Source organism: Pleurodeles waltl, chromosome 3_1 (genome assembly GCF_031143425.1).
Source record: "Pleurodeles waltl isolate 20211129_DDA chromosome 3_1, aPleWal1.hap1.20221129, whole genome shotgun sequence".
NCBI lineage: Eukaryota > Metazoa > Chordata > Amphibia > Caudata > Salamandridae > Pleurodeles > Pleurodeles waltl.
The window spans coordinates 1,783,097,111-1,783,113,261 of NC_090440.1; the positions used below are offsets into that span (position 1 = coordinate 1,783,097,111).

At 48.3% G+C, this 16,151-nt stretch overlaps 1 protein-coding gene across 4 annotated transcripts in view; it reads left to right on the forward strand.

Moving 5' to 3' along the window:
- The window catches only part of RFTN2 (raftlin family member 2), a 478,219-nt gene that overhangs the window by 193,468 nt on the left and 268,600 nt on the right, over positions 1 to 16,151 (forward strand). The gene's annotated exons all lie outside the window — the stretch shown is intronic.

The window sequence follows — 16,151 nt, forward strand, 5'->3', positions numbered from 1 at the left end:
GCGTGCCTGTTGTCACACTCTCGATTGTGAAAGAATAAAGAGAGGAAAGCATTAAGCATCATGGTCCTCTTATGAACTAAGGTCTGCACCTTACAAGCGGCTATGACTCAATGGATGCAGTACTTACGACTCAGAGGTCCCCACATGGCCTGCTCGCCTAAAATATCTCCGTCCATGCGTGTATCTTGAGGCATCTGAGCAGCTGGAGTGGTTTAAATACAATTCCTTCTGACAGCTGTATCTTATAATTGAAAGCACCTGACTTCTCTCACATGACTCAGGGCCTTGAGGGAGGAAGCCTAGAGCATGTCTGAAACAAAAAGGCTACTAATAGTGTCACTCCTTTGTGACTCATACAACTTATTAATTGTTATATTGAAACAAGTGATTGGTGAAATTCCTGTTTGGGGATAATCTTTTTCAACATTTGTTTATAGACAGAAACACCCACAGTTTCTGAAGAGGGGCAGATTACCATTTGTTCAAAAATTAATCAATCATCTCAATCAAGGATTTGTAAAGCGTGGCTAATCACCCATAGAATCTCAAGGCGCTGAATGTAGGCGTGTTGGTCAGTCGAAGAGACAGGACTGGAGGTCCTTCCTGAACTGCTTCCGTGATGCAGTCTGCCTGAGCTTGAGTGGAAGTGTGTAATAATAAGTCATAAAATCAAATATTAGGAGCAGGTATTAAAAAAATGATCATGGATTCTAGTACTAGAGAATGGCTGAAAGGATGTGTTATCACTGAGTGAACTGTACCCACAGGATATTGTTAGTCAGTACTGATTTAAAAAGAAATATTTTTAATTGTACATTTCAACAGTATACATTTTAGCAAAGTTACACACAGAGTGAAATACATTTGAGATAGATGTCAGTCTGATAGCTCAACATTGCTTACATGTCAAAGCCAGCTAACTTATTAGTCAGGGCAAAGAGCTACTGTGTCTACATATACAGTTGCCTGAAAGTGATGGTGGCATCAGCAAGACATTTAAATGTGACAAAGAAGGGGAAAAGAAATAAAGGAAAAAACATGAAACGTAAACAAGCCTATACCCTCACAGTGTGTAAGGAATAGTCTGTTAATGATGTGACTCGGAAATAGCCATATGTGTGTACTAGAAGGAGGTAAAGCCAAGTACACTCACAGCATACTGCACTATAGGGGCAACTGGGTAGGTGGCGGCAAAGTCTGGGATCGGACGTCTGCATCCGGCAGGGCATATTGAAACTCATCCAAAAGATTATCCCAGCTGCCCGGGATAGGGTATTTGCACAGGCCCATATCTTCCTTTCTGCGCTACACCACACTCTCAGCCTGAGCCTAGTCTTTCATAGAGTGCTTCAAGGCAGAGATCACAGGGAGAGCTGATGACTTCCTTCTATGAATGATCCGACACTTGGCAAGTAGAAGACCTAAGTAAATAAAGTGAGTAGTGACCCTGTTTTTCTTGATCTGGCGGAGCATACTTAAGAGACATACTTCCCATGTGTGCAAAGACGCACACCCTGTGCAGCTCATTAAACGATTGGTGATGCCCTGCCAATACTGATGAAGTGATGGGCATGTCCAGAGCTTGTGTATTGTTATTCAGTCCTAATACATTTGTTGAAAGTCTGAAAAACCAATGCTGTTCCTTCTCCAGCAGGGTTCTTTCACAGTTAACAGGGTTTTGGTAGGTGTTTCAATACCACCCAGTTGAAGTCACACACTTCTTAATATAATTTGTTGACATTTTGGTTGTTTTGAGTCCATATCTTAATGTACTTTTGTGTTTGCATTTTCTGGTTTTGATTTTGCGACTTGTGATCCTGATATATCATAGTTTACAGAGACAGGTTATAATGTAGACCACCCCAGAGGTGTTACAATTGGTGAATTCCCACAGGTGTCTGGTCCCCAAATTCACACTCTTGGTAACTTTTCTCATTGGACAGATGCTGCAGTTCATGCACATGGACTTTCCAGTTACTCTTGGTAGAAGACCGATAGTGGGGATGTTCTGTGGTTTACTGCGTAGGCGTCCAGTATGTACTATTGAGTCCCAAAGACTTAACCCTTTTGTGTGGGAGAACAGCGGTTTCTGGAGATAGAATGAGCCACTGTTCAAGATTCACCAGTTTTTATATAAGATTTTACTTACCCAGGTAGATGCAGTGGTATCAGTTGTTATACAGAGGAAACATTTTGCGGTTCGTTTCTGTAGGGTATGGTCAAGAAGGGCATCTCTTTTGTTATTACGGGCTCTTTTCATGGCTTTTTGCACTACATTTTCAGGGTATTTCCTCTCCCTGAATTTTTGAATTAGGAAGTTAGCTTAGCTTTGAAGTTCTTCAGGTCACTGCAGTCTCTTCTCAAACTCCAAAAACTGCATAAAGGGTACCTTTTTCCCTATGGTGCCTGGGGTGGAAGCTGTCAAATTGTAGGAGGCAGTTGCAAGCTGTTGGCTTCTCATGTGTAATTGGTTTGAGTTTCTCCTGTTCCGCTACGATGTGTAGGTCCAGAACGATTAAATCAGTGTTGCTCATCGAGTGGAGGGAATCTCAAAAACTGATTTTGGGTATTGAGCCAATCCATGAACTTAATGGCTAGGGTCGCATTGCCGTACCAAATGATAAAAACACCATCAATGTAATGTTTCCAGAGTTTGATATTAGACATAAATGGATTGGTGTCTATCAAGATTTTGTGAGTTTCTAGGTGTACAGACCCGCTATATGGGGAGCAAATGTGCTTCCCATGCTGGTCCTGTGTTTCTGAAAGGACAGAGACCCCTCAAACTCAAATAAATTATGTGTAAGGGCTAGTTTAGCACACTCAAGTGCAAAAAGCCTCTGAAGGAAGCTAGTGTAGAGGCTTTTGACATCGAGGCCAATCAGTAGGTCTTGTGAAGGGTTACATCACGCAGTAAGCAGATAGGTGCTAGTCTTTACTATTGGTCTCAAACCGGTATCACAGAATTTGAATGGAGGCTCGAGAACAGAGCCAATCAAAGAAAAAATGGGACGTCCAGGTGAATTAGAGATGTTTTTGTGCACCTTAGGCAATGTATAGAGGTAAGGTGTTACCAGCTTGCTGTTCCTAAGGAAAATCAGCATCTTTCTTAGATATCCAGTCATTCACTAAGGCATGTTCCTTCATTATCTTAATCTCTCTCATGAGTGTCTCATTTGGGTCACCCGAGCTCCGTTAATAATTTCTGGGGTCATCTAGTAATTGGAGGCACTCCTCCTGATAGTTCTTAGTGGTCTGAAGCACAATCCCTCCGCCATTATTGATGGGTTTTACAGTAACCTCACTATCCCAGCGTAGTTCCATTACGGTTTTGGTCTCTTCCTTAATTACATTAGGAAAGGGTTTGAGGAGTTTGTGGTCAGTGTTCCTCACCTCTTTCAAGACTGCTTGTTTGAAGGCTAATACTTCCACTGGGTCTGTCGTGGCAGTAGGGGTGAAGGTAGACTTGAATTTTAGGCCAGTATCTCCTTGGTCATTGTAAGGAAATGCCTCCTTGGCATGGTTACCCCCTGAGTTTTTGCCTTTGCTGATGCTATGTTTTGATTTGAAAGTGTGCTGAGGCCTGCTAACCAGGCCCCAGCACCAGTGTTCTTTCCCTAACCTGGTACCCAGGGCCCTGATGCCAGGGAAGGTCTCTAAGGGATGCAGCATGTCTTATGCCACCCTGGGGACCCCTCACTCAGCACAGACACACTGCCTGCCAGCTTGTGTGTGCTGGTGAGGACAAAACGAGTAAGTCGACATGGCACTCCCCTCAGGGTGCCATGCCAACCTCACACTGCCTATGCAGTATAGATAAGTCACCCCTCTAGCAGGCCTTACAGCCCTAAGGCAGGGTGCACTATACCATAGGTGAGGGCACCAGTGCATGAGCACTGTGCCCCTACAGTGTCTAAGCAAAGCCTTAGACATTGTAAGTGCAGGGTAGCCATAAGAGTATATGGTCTGGGAGTCTGTCAAAAACGAACTCCACAGCACCATAATGGCTACACTGAAAACTGGGAAGTTTGGTATCAAACTTCTCAGCACAATAAATGCACACTGATACCAGTGTGCATTTTATTGTAACATACACCCCAGTGGGCACCTTAGAGGTGCCCCCTGAAACCTTAACCAACTACCCGTGTAGGCTGACTGGTTTTAGCAGCCTGCCACACTCGAGACATGTTGCTGGCCACATGGGGAGAGTGCCTTTGTCACTCTGTGGCTAGTGACAAAGCCTGCACTGGGTGAAGATGCTTATCACCTCCCCCCTGCAGGAGCTGTAACACCTGGCGGTGAGCCTCAAAGGCTCACCCCCTTTGTTACAGCACCACAGGGCATTCCAGCTAATGGAGTTGCCCGCCCCCTCCGGCCACGGCCCCACTTTTGGCGGCAAGGCTGGAGGAGATAATGAGAAAAACAAGGAGGGGTCACTGACCAGTCAGGACAGCCCCTAAGGCAACCTGAGCTGAAGTGACTCTGACTTTTAGGAATCCTCCATCTTGCAGATGGAGGATCCCCCCAATAGGGATAGGAATGTGACCCCCTCCCCTTGGGAGGAGGCACAAAGAGGGTGTAGCCACCCTCAGGGCTAGTAGCCATTGGCTACTGCCCTCCCTGACCTAAACACACCCCTAAATTCTGTATTTAGGGGCTCCCCTGAACCTAGGAACTCAGATTCCTGCAACCTAAGAAGAAGAGGACTGCTAAGCTGAAAACTCTGCAGAGAAGACGGAGACACCAACTGCTTTGGCCCCAGCTCTACCGGCCTGTCTCCCGCCCTTCTAAAGACACTGCTCCAGCGACGCTTTCCCCAGGGACCAGCGACCTCTGAATCCTCAGAGGACTGCCCTGCTCTAGAAGGACCAAGAAACTCCAGAGGACAGCGGCCCTGTTCACCAAAGACTGCAACTTTGTTTCTAAAGGAGCAATTTTAAAACAACTGCGTTTCCTGCCGGAAGCGTGAGACTTGCTACTCTGCACCCGACGCCCCCGGCTCGACTTGTGGAGAACAAACACTTCAGGGAGGACTCCCCGGCGACTGCGAGACCGTGAGTAGCCAGAGTTGTCCCCCCTGAGCCCCCACAGCGACGCGTGCAGAGGGAATCCCGAGGCTCCCCCTGACCGCGACTGCCTGACTCCCAGATCCCGACGCCTGAAAAAGACTCTGCACCCGCAGCCCCCAGGACCTGAAAGATCGGAACTCCAGTGCAGGAGTGACCCCCAGGAGGCCCTCTCCCTTGCCCAGGTGGTGGCTACCCCGAGGAGCCCCCCCCTTGCCTGCCTGCATCGTTGAAGAGACCCCTTGGTCTCCCATTGATTTACATTGGAAACCCGACGTGTGTTTGCACACTGCACCCGGCCGCCCCCGTGCTGCTGAGGGTGTACTTTCTGTGCTAACTTGTGTCCCCCCCGGTGCCCTACAAAACCCCCCTGGTCTGCCCTCCGAAGATGCGGGTACTTACCTGCTGGCAGACTGGAACCGGGGCACCCCCTTCTCCATTGAAGCCTATGTGTTTTGGGCACACTTTGAACTCTGCACCTGACCGGCCCTGAGCAGCTGGTGTGGTAACTTTGGGGTTGCTCTGAACCCCCAACGATGGGCTACTTTGGACCCACACCTGAACCCCGTAGGTGGTTTACTTACCTACAAAAACTAACAAATACTTACCTCCCCCAGGAACTGTTGAAAATTGCACTGTCTAGTTTTAAAATAGCTATATGTGATTTATTTGAAAAGTATATATGCTATTGTGATTGTTCAAAGTTCCTAAAGTACTTACCTGCAATACCTTTCATTTGAAGTATTACATGTAAAATTTGAACCTGTGGTTCTTAAAATAAACTAAGAAAATATATTTTTCTATACAAAAACCTATTGGCCTGGAATTGTCTCTGAGTGTGTGTTCCTCATTTATTGCTTGTGTATATACAACAAATGCTTAACACTACTCCTTTGATAAGCCTACTGCTCGACCACACTACCACAAAATAGAGCATTAGTATTCTCTCTTTTTGCCACTATCTTACCTCTAAGGGGAACCCTTGGACTCTGTGCATACTATTCCTTACTTTGAAATAGTGCATACAGAGCCAACTTCCTACAGTCAATATCCCCTCAAGGCTTTTCTCAAAGAATGCCCTGAGTTTAATCGTCCACATGAAATCCATAGGCTCACAGTGAAGTTTAAATTTATCAAGGGTAGGTGGCGGAACAAGCCATAACCCTTTCTCCAGAGCACTCACTTGGGGAGCTGTGAATGCTTTCTCAGTTAATTTCATTTTTGTTTTTTTAAAATATGTTTATTAAGTTTTAAATGTTTACACAATTAGGGTTACACAGTTACATTATTGTGCTGCCTCTCCTCTGCTTCCGAGGAGAGGCAGTCACAACAGGATAATCAATAGTGGAGCAGACAGTACTCGTGCAACAATATTAACACACTGAAATCCCACCACCTTACACATAGAAACACTTGTGTCAGTTTTTACTACCATCTGTCCTGTTTAATTGCCACGTAACCTTGGGTAAGCGTGTTTATTGGCGCTAGTGGATCTAACTCTAATATTGCTTGTTGACTGTGCTGAGAGGAGGGGGGACCGCGTTTATTTCAGGGTATGTGTGTGGCTCGGTGGTGTGCATTATTTGCATGTTGCTGGTGCGTGTGTGCATTCCCCACCGGACCCCTATTATTACTTGTGATGGCTTCACTGGGGCGGGGGAGGGGTGAGTTCCCTCTCTGCCATGTGTTGTGCTCCGTGTTTGGTTTCTTGATCTGGCACTCAAAGGGTGTCTAGTAGTTCTTTGCTTTCCCATCCTCTCCGTTTGTGTCATGGCGGCCTTTCATAATTTTTGGCAGCTAGTCGGGTGATCAGTGTTTCCCAGATTTCCTCACCCGTGTGGTTTTGTCCCGCGCGTGCAAGTTTACTGAGCACCAAGGCCTCCGCCCTGGTCCAGCACAGCGTGAGGGAGCGCCAGGCTTTCAGGTCAGGGGCCCTGGGGGCCTTCCAGTTTATTGCAGTCAGCCTTTTGTATAGCACGAATGCTAGGTCTGCAAACTTATGTAAGTGTCTGTATTTCTTTTCTCTGACTCTCAGCCCTAGCAGGCAGGATTTGGGGTCTGCTGCGAGTGTCAGGCCTGTTATTTTCACTACCTCCTCTGTCAAGCCCCTCCGTTCCCTGTGTATGTGGGCGCATTCCCATACCATGTGGTAGAAATGTGCTCCTGAGGCGCCATACCGCGGGCAGGTCGGTGTCGTCCCAGGGAACATGCGGCATATCTTGGCTGGGGATAGGTATGTTTGATTCGTATAATTGAATTGTGTGTAGCGAAACCTGGAATTTCTGGACACCCCCCTTATGTGATAAAGGGCTTTCAGCCACTCCTCTTGCGGGATCGGGTCAGTGAGGACTGCATTCCACCTGTCCCTTGGTCTCTCTTGGTTGAGCTCGGAAGGCTTGTTCAGAGTTTTGTACAGATTCAACACTATTTTTGTTTGGTTATCGAAATGCAACATGTGGTGGAGTGTGGGAGAGCACTCAGGTTCCGTGTCCCCCGTGGCCCACGTCTTTTGGATCAGGTGGGCAATTGCGTAATAGGACAGAAATTGTCTGGGGTTCACTGCTGTTAGGGCCTGGATAGCTTTGAATGTCATCAGTTTCCCGTCTTCGAAGCAGTCCCCAACCGTCATTATCCCGGCCTCTGTCCAGGTCTTGAGTGTATGTGAGCCCACCGTATCCACGCAGCCTGGGATCGATTCTAGTGCTAGGAGTGGCGAGCAATGTTCCCTCTAATTTTTTTCCACTGTGTGCGGCAGTGTGCGTTGCAGCCAAGGATACGTGCGCCAAGAAATTGACCATTCACGCGCGTGCAGCGCATAACTATCAAGGATCTTTGGCATTAGCCTCTCCATACCACTAAAGCAAAAAAGGGATATCATTGCTCCATGCAATAGGGCATCAAGGCAGTTTTGTGACCTGGTTGCACACCCCAAGGACATGACCTGTTAGGGGAGCACGTATATTGCTCTAAAAGGCTTATTTAGGCTTAGAAAGTGATAACGCATATAAACTACCACAAAGTATAGGAATGGTGGAACATTTGATAACAGCAAATTTTCTACTGTTCTGAAGCATTTCCTAGCTCATGAACCATTGATTTTCAGGACAAATATCACTTGCTCGCTTGTATGCTAAAGTACGCCAAATGATGTTTAAAACACTCCCTGCGGCATTTAAACGCTGTTTTCATTGACTTCAATCCAGATTCAAATATGAGCATTATCTGCCTTAGGGGACGTATATCGCTCTAAAAGGCTTATTTAGGCTTAGAAAGTGATAACGCATATAAACTACCACAAAGTATAGGAATGGTGGAACATTTGATTACAGCACATTTTCTACTGTTCTGAAGCATTTCCTAGCTCATTAACCATTAATTTCCAAGACAAATATCACTTGCTCGCTTGTATGCTAAAGTACGCCAAATGATGTTTAAAACACTCCCCGCGGCATTTAAACGCTGTTTTCATTGACTTCAATCCAGATTCAAATATGAGCATTATCTGCCTTAGGGGACGTATATCGCTCTAAAAGGCTTATTTAGGCTTAGAAAGTGATAACGCATATAAACTACCACAAAGTATAGGAATGGTGGAACATTTGATAACAGCACAACGTGCGCGCTTTCCAAAGGGGCCTGCGCGATGGGGGAAGGAAAGATGCGGGCGCGCTCGCGCGCACCTTACAGGCAACATTGGTGGCGAGTATGGGAGTGTTTTATGGTCTTTTTGTATGTATCTTTGCCAGCATAGTTGCGCTACCTCCGTAAGCGGATTGCCGGGGGTCCCCTTTGGTGTCTTATTCATTAACCATGTAATCAGCGGTGCCCCATTCAGCCGCGCTAGAAGCCATTTGGACTCCGTCTGTGTTGGCCTGTGCAGCCAGTTCAATATCCACTGTAATTGTGCAGCTGCATAATACAGTTCGAAGTTAGGGGCTCCCAGTCCGCCCGCATCAAGCGGGCACTGCAGGGTGGCGAGTGCAACCCTTGTCCTGCCGCCTCCCCATATTAGTTGCATTAATACTGTGTTCAGGCCTTTGAAAAAACTCCTGGGGACCCAGATAGGCAAAGCCGCAAAATAATATAATAACCTAGGCAACAGCAACATATTTGCCACTGCCACCCTGCCCAGAGGTGACAGTGTAAGTTTAGTCCAGAAACTTAGTGACCCCTTCATGGAGGTCAGTGCCCTCCCTAGGTTCTCGTCTCTGAGGTCTTCTTTTTTGTGGTATATATGTACCCCCAAATATTTGAATGTGTCGAAGCACCATTTCAGACGGCCAGTCGTGGCATTCTCTTGTCTTGCCGGGGACCATCTGGTTAACGGAAATATACATGATTTGTCCCACTTTACCACCAACCCCGATAAGTCCCCGTATTTAGTTAGCAGTGACATTACCAAAGGGAGTATCTCAGGCCCTTTTCGCACATATATTAACGCATCATCTGCATACAGCGATATGCCGTGATACAAACCGCTCCTGACTACCCCCCAACTCCTCTGCGCAGCACGTACGTGAATGGCCAGCGGCTCCATTGCCATGGCAAACAACAGGGGGCACAATGGACAACCCTGTCTTGTGCCTCTTGTGATTGGGAAACTATCTGATATGACCCTGCCTGTTTTCACCCTGGCGTGTGGTTTGGTGTACAGTGTCTGCACCCACTGTATAAAATTCGACCCTATTCCCATGCACTGCATTGTGGCAAACAGGAAGTCCCACTCCAGAGTGTCAAATGCCTTCTCAATGTCTAGCGATAGTACCACCTCATCATGAGCCTCCGGGGGGGTATCCCCCAGTACTCCCAGGAGTCTGCAGATATTTAAGAAGGTGTTGCGTTTTGGGATGAAGCCGTTTTGGTCTTCATGTATCACAGTGTGCATTAGCGGGGCGAGCCTGTTAGCGAGGATCTTGCCTAAGATTTTACAGTCTAGGTTCAGGAGTGATAGTGGTCTGTAGGATTTAACATCGGTGGGGTCTCGTCCATCCTTGGGGAGAACCACCACCATAGCCTCTCTCAGTGTAGGTGGTAGGGTTTTACTGACCCATGCCTCTTCAAACACTTTCTTCAAGTGTGTTTTCAGGTGCAACGAGCATGTTGGGAGTCCGTCTGTGCCTGGGGCTTTATTCCTGGGCATCTGCAGAACTGCTCTATCGATTTCCTCCATTGTGAGTGGGGCGTCTAGTTGCTGCCTGTCTTCAAATGATATTTGTGTCATTGGAGAGTCCTCCAGAGAGGACCTCAGCTGCAGGACAGTGCACGTGGTACGTTTGGTGTATAACTTAGTGTAGTACTCCCTGGAAGCCCCATTAATTTCATCCTGCGTAGTGAGCATTTTACCTGCGTGCTCTTTTATGGACTCAATCGGAGAGTGTTGCCGGTTCTTGCGGAGAAGCCACGCTAGCATCCTACCAGACCTGTCTCCCTCTGCATGTAGTTGCATTAAGCGATATTTATGATCGTGTTTTCGGAGGCGGTCGTCTGCTTCGTTATATTTTGTTCGTGCCTCTTTCAGTGTTGTGTAAGGAACCACTTTATTTGCCACCGCTTTTTCCAAGTCCCCAATTTCCTTCTCTAGTTTATTTATTTCCGAGTGCAGTGTGCGCCTGACTCCCCAGCTAGTTGAAATGCAATACCCTCTTACAACGACCTTGTGTGCCTCCCATTCCAATGCTCTGGAAGTGGTTGATTCCTTGTTTATTTCCCAGTATTGTTTCACCGCTGCATTTAATCCCTCTCTAAACGCTTGGTCCTGTAGGGCCTCCCCCTGCATCCGCCAAGTGGGGATCTGCGAACGTCTCCTGCCCCAGTTCAGCGTTATCCTTAATGGGGAATGGTTGGATAATGTTTTGGCCAAATATTCTGCCTTATTTGTCAGGGAGCAAATATCCCGGGTCCCCCACATAGTGTCTATTCTTGTGTGTACCTTATGAGGTATTGAATAGAATGAATAGTCTCTCCATTGGGGGTGTTTCATGCGCCATAAATCAAATATGCTCATTTCTGCTGCCCATCCTAGCAGAGGGCTTCTGGCTGTTCTATTTAGGCTTGCTTTTGGGGCTCTAATGGACCTATCTAGCTCTGTGTTTGGGATGCTGTTAAAGTCGCCTCCCCATATGGCTGGGGATTCGGGGTTCTCCAATAAAGCTGGGGTGAGTGTACCCAGGAATTCAGCTGTAGCACTATTAGGGGCGTAAACTCCAACTATTGATAACTGTCTGCCATCAAGGGCCCCCTCTAGTGACACGTATCTGCCACCTTTATCGATCGTCTGGTGAGTTAAAACGAAGGGAACCCCCATTGCTATCCAAATCAGCACTCCCCTGGCGTATGCCGAAAACATAGTGCCCACCAGCTGACCACCCCATCTTCCGCGCAGCTCACAAAGGTCAGCTTCCAGACAGTGTGTCTCCTGCAGGATAGCTATATGTGTGCACTGTCGTTTAAGGCAATCATGTACCCTGTTTCTTTTGCTTGTAGCCCCCAACCCTCTTACATTCCACGTGATTATATCATATTGGTGTGTGGATAGGTTTGCACTTAGTGCCATTTCACATTATTTATGGTTGCCTCCCATCCCCCCAGACCCGCTGTGTCCACACGGGTCCCCTCCTGCTCGATCACTTTTGTCCAACTGTGTGTCTGCGCTAGCAATATTTCCTGTGTCCTGTGTTGACCTTTTGAAATCAGCTTAACTGCTGATCCCCCTACACACCCACTACTCACACTCAATGTAAAACTTTTAACTAATAACAAACTACTAATCTCGCAAACAAACAACATACTTGGTGTCCATTCGAACTCCCGTGGGGCAGCCATATTAGCAACCAGATGCGGCCCGTGTATATGGCCCACACCCTTCCACAGCCGTTGGCTGCCTATACTACTGGGCCCCCCGTGCCCCCCCTCTGGCCCCCCCACCCAGCCGCTAAAACCAAACTATACCGTCCGTGATACAGTCAAGGCCGCTCGAGGCCCGCGGCAGCATTAACCAACACGTGGATAGGCGTGGATTCGGCACAGGCTCCCCGACCAGGTTGTCACCCCCCGCAGCCGGGGGGGAGAAGGAGGGGGAGGAGAGAGGGGGGGGAGAGTAGGGGCGGGGAAGGGGGTCATAGAGAGAAGAGAAAGGAAGGAGAAGGGGGGGGGGAAGAAGAGTGGGAGGCCGTCCGTGTTTACAGTTCGTCCGCCGCTCAGGGGTGAGCTTCGGCCCCACCGGTGATTCCGTGAAGCCGGATGCCGAGCTGATCGAATCAGAGTCCGGGCTGGCCACCGAGATCTCCCTCAGAGCCGCAAAAGTGTTCTGCGTGTACAGTGGAGTAGCCCTCAGTACTTTTGCCCGTTCCTCCGCTGCCTGCTCCTCTGTGGGCTGGCCTCTTGGCCTCCTTTTGGAACGCTTCCACAGTGGGGCAGTCATCCATTCCTCTCTGTCCTCCGTTCTGGACTGGGGTCGCACTAGGCCCTTAGCGTGCAACCACATCCAGGCATCCTCGGGGGATTTAAATACATGGACACGTTCATCCGATGTGACTCTTAGCTTAGCAGGGAATAGCAGTGCATATTTGATGTTGTGCGTTGTTTGACCCTTACGAATGAATTGCGCTGTTTTTGTACTTCCTGTGTGAAGTCTGGGTAAGCGTTAATTTCTGAATCTTCGTGTCTGAATGGGCCTTTGCTGCGGAATAGCTGCAAGATTAAATCGCGGTCCCTGTAGTTTAAAAATCTCGCTATCAGAGGTCTTGGTGACTGGCCTGGGGCCGGGGGCCTCCCCGGTATCCTATGTACTCTTTCTACCAAGAAGAATTTCGACGGAGACCCATTCAGCACTTCCTTGATCAACCATTGCTCCAGGATTATTTCTGTGCTCTGTTCTGCTAATTTTTCAGAGAATCCTATGAAGCGTACGTTGTTTTTCCGTGATCTGCCTTCCGCCTCTTCGGCGCGGCGCCAGAGTGTTTTTACCTCTGCGTCCAACCGCTGTATTTGTTTTTGGTTAGCCAAGACCGAAGGGTTCATTTCCTTTATCTCCGCCTCCGCTGACTTTACCCTTTCCGCTAAGCTATGTTGATCCACTCTGAGCAAATTTAGATCTTGTGATACTGAATCGATCCTGTTCTCCAGGGAAGTTTTAGTGTCCATAATTGCTTGCAGTACTTTTTCGAACTGGGTTAAGTGGGTTTGCAGAGTGATTTCCAATGCTTGTAGGGTTGGGGCTAAGTGCTGGTCACCCGTTGACTGCCCCTGGGTGTGCCGGTCCTGGTTTTTCGTGGATTTGTTTCTAGCAGCCATAATGTGTGGCAGGCGAGCGGCTCGCCGTGAGCGGGGTTAAGTATTCGTGCAGCTGCTATTTAGTGCAGGACTCCGGTGTGGCCTTTGAGATCAGCTGGACGATCCTCCCCCTATAATACTGCCCGCACAGTCCTCCGCGCACGTCAAGTGGGGGGGCAACAGGTGGCCGCCGCTCCATGTAGCTCGCAGTCTCCCCTCCCTCGCTGTACTCACGAGGCGGGGGGTCCCGTCCAGTCGCGCTGAGCCTTGGGCCCCGTTTGCTCCCCCTCTAGCAGGCACTGCGGCCTAGCATATTGCTCGATCCTTTTGTTGGGTGCCCTGCTCCTCCACCGGTTAGTCGCTGCTATTCGCTCTCAGGAGATTGGGCATTCCATGCTCCATTGGGTCCCGAGTTTGGCATCTGCTGGTGGCACGCTGGGGTGACCCCTCAGTTCCACCAGGGGGGAGTCCCGGGTCTGCCCCTCTCTCCAAGCGTTGCCGCGCTCCGCGCCCCCACCCCCAGTGGGCACCCGAGGGGGGGGACAGGGGAGACGCGACAATCCAATGCAATCGACGCAGGGAGGGGGGACAGAACCCCCCCCCCAGTCCAATGCCAGCCGCGCCCCGTGGGGCGTACCTCACCTCCAGCAGGCCATGGGTCCCTCTCCCTCCGCTGACCTCACCACTGCACCCGCCTGGTCCCGGGCAGCCGGCCGATCACCTCCCTTGCCGCAGCCGATCCGTCTTCTGTGGGGGAAGGGCGGCCCACACGCAGGTCAGCGCCCGCTCCTCTCCACACGTGTAAGGGGGGGCGGCACCCCCTCATCCTCTCCCCCACTCCGGCCTGTGTTGTGCCTGGGGGGCCCTCTGCCACGCTGCTAGCGGCCTCCCGGCTCCACAGCTCCTTCTCGGTGCGCCGCGCGATCGCGGCTGTCTGTCCGCTCCGGCCCGCCTCTGCACTCGTTCACGCCGCAGCGAGGGCGGCAGCTCAGAGGTCCCAGGGGGTCGCCGGGCACCCAAGCCGATCCCCGCCTCGTTCTCGCCCCCCTCAGCGGCCCGGGGGGGCACCCACAGGATGTTTTGTTAAAGGCTCCGAGATTAAGCTCCCGTCCCGGCCGCCATCTTGGCTCCTCCCCCCTCAGTTGATTTCATAATCAGGCTATGTTTCCGCTTGTGCTCTCAGCTGGGTCCCTGGACATGCCCCTGGTGACTAGCCTCTGTTGGTCTGGTAGTTCCTCTGACTGTGCCTGGTCCTGCTTCTTCCACTGTTTTTTCTGGTTTGATTGGCCTGCCCCTAAAAAAGCATGTCATTGATTGTAGTAGTGGATGGGAGGTTTTTAAAGCCAAAGGATTCTCTTACCCTTAGGTCGACGGGAGGGTTCTCAGATTAATCCAGTCAAGGGTTAGCTCATGCTCTTCAGCAACTCTTCACTGCCCTTAATTTGTTTATGCATATGCATTTAGGACAGTGAATGAAAAGAAGCAAATCTTTCTCCTTACACTTCTCTGTCAGTGAGCATGCATCTAATTCAAATGTATTTGAATGAAACTGGACTAAGAATGAAGCCTTCAGTTTCCAGGTGTGGGTATCCTTTAGTGAGCATAAATCTTTATAGATATTTGACAGGAACTGGACTAAGGCTGTCCATTCCAGTTTCCAGGGATGGGTATCCTTTTACTTGTCCACTACACAGGTTTTTGTCACAAAGTTCTGTAATAATCCTCTGCATCTGTGTGGAATATAAATAACTCCAGATACGACTTATCTAGATATTATATGAGGCAGAATCACCCAGCTGACAATCCAGCATCCCAGTATCAACTGAATCCGTAGACTCTTGTACCGAAGACTCAACAGGATACTTACTAGAATACTGCTCCTTACAATTCCATTATTATGTAGTCCACTACTCTAAACCTTCTTTTCATTTAATTTGATTGGTTTGTCATCTAACTTTGTTTTCAGGAGATTTTGCACCTGGCTCTGGAAGCAGTTTCTTGATGTATAATGTACAGTATTACCTTATTTGATTGGGGCTAGGGACTTCGGTAGTAGGTTTATTTGTGACATTTGGGCACAATTGGTTTTCTTAGCCACAAATGCTAGGCAAAGCCTTTAAGGACCCTCTGACAACTGCCATACCAAGCATTTGTTGCATGAAGCAAACTGTGTTCCACAACCATGTTTGCTTATGTGTAATGAGCTATCCTGTTAGAGGCATAGTAAGAAATATGTCAATGGCTGATTTCAATGTACAATTACTTAGACATTGTGGATCATGTTTTCTCGTCTAATGTTGGTTCTGCTGAATTACACCACCTTCAGAGACGGACTTCCAGGTAGATGGATGATAGAACAACTTCTATAAGAATTTATCCTGCATAAGACAAAAACACCCCTGGGTAGCTACCACCTCCATACAACACACTGACAGTAGGAATTTTTAGACATCCGCAAACATTAATGAGACCAAGGTGTATTCTAAGGATTATATGTAAGTACAATATTACAATGCAAGACATTTTGATCAAATGCTAAAGATAATATAAACGTTGTGAATAAAGATACCAAATAAATAATATGAATAAAAGATATACTTTTCATTTAACAGTATTGATGGCATTACAACATTAAGCAGTTGCCAGCAGGTCTTCTAGCTGTAATACTTGAACTGCAATCAGGAACTTGGGTCACAGTATTGCTAAGCTGAACTGGCAGAATATTTAAAAAAGTAATATATAAACAGTGGGTCAAAGCAGATATTATAGGTTACTGATTTTCTATCTCCATCTGCTTACCTCTTTACTCTACTT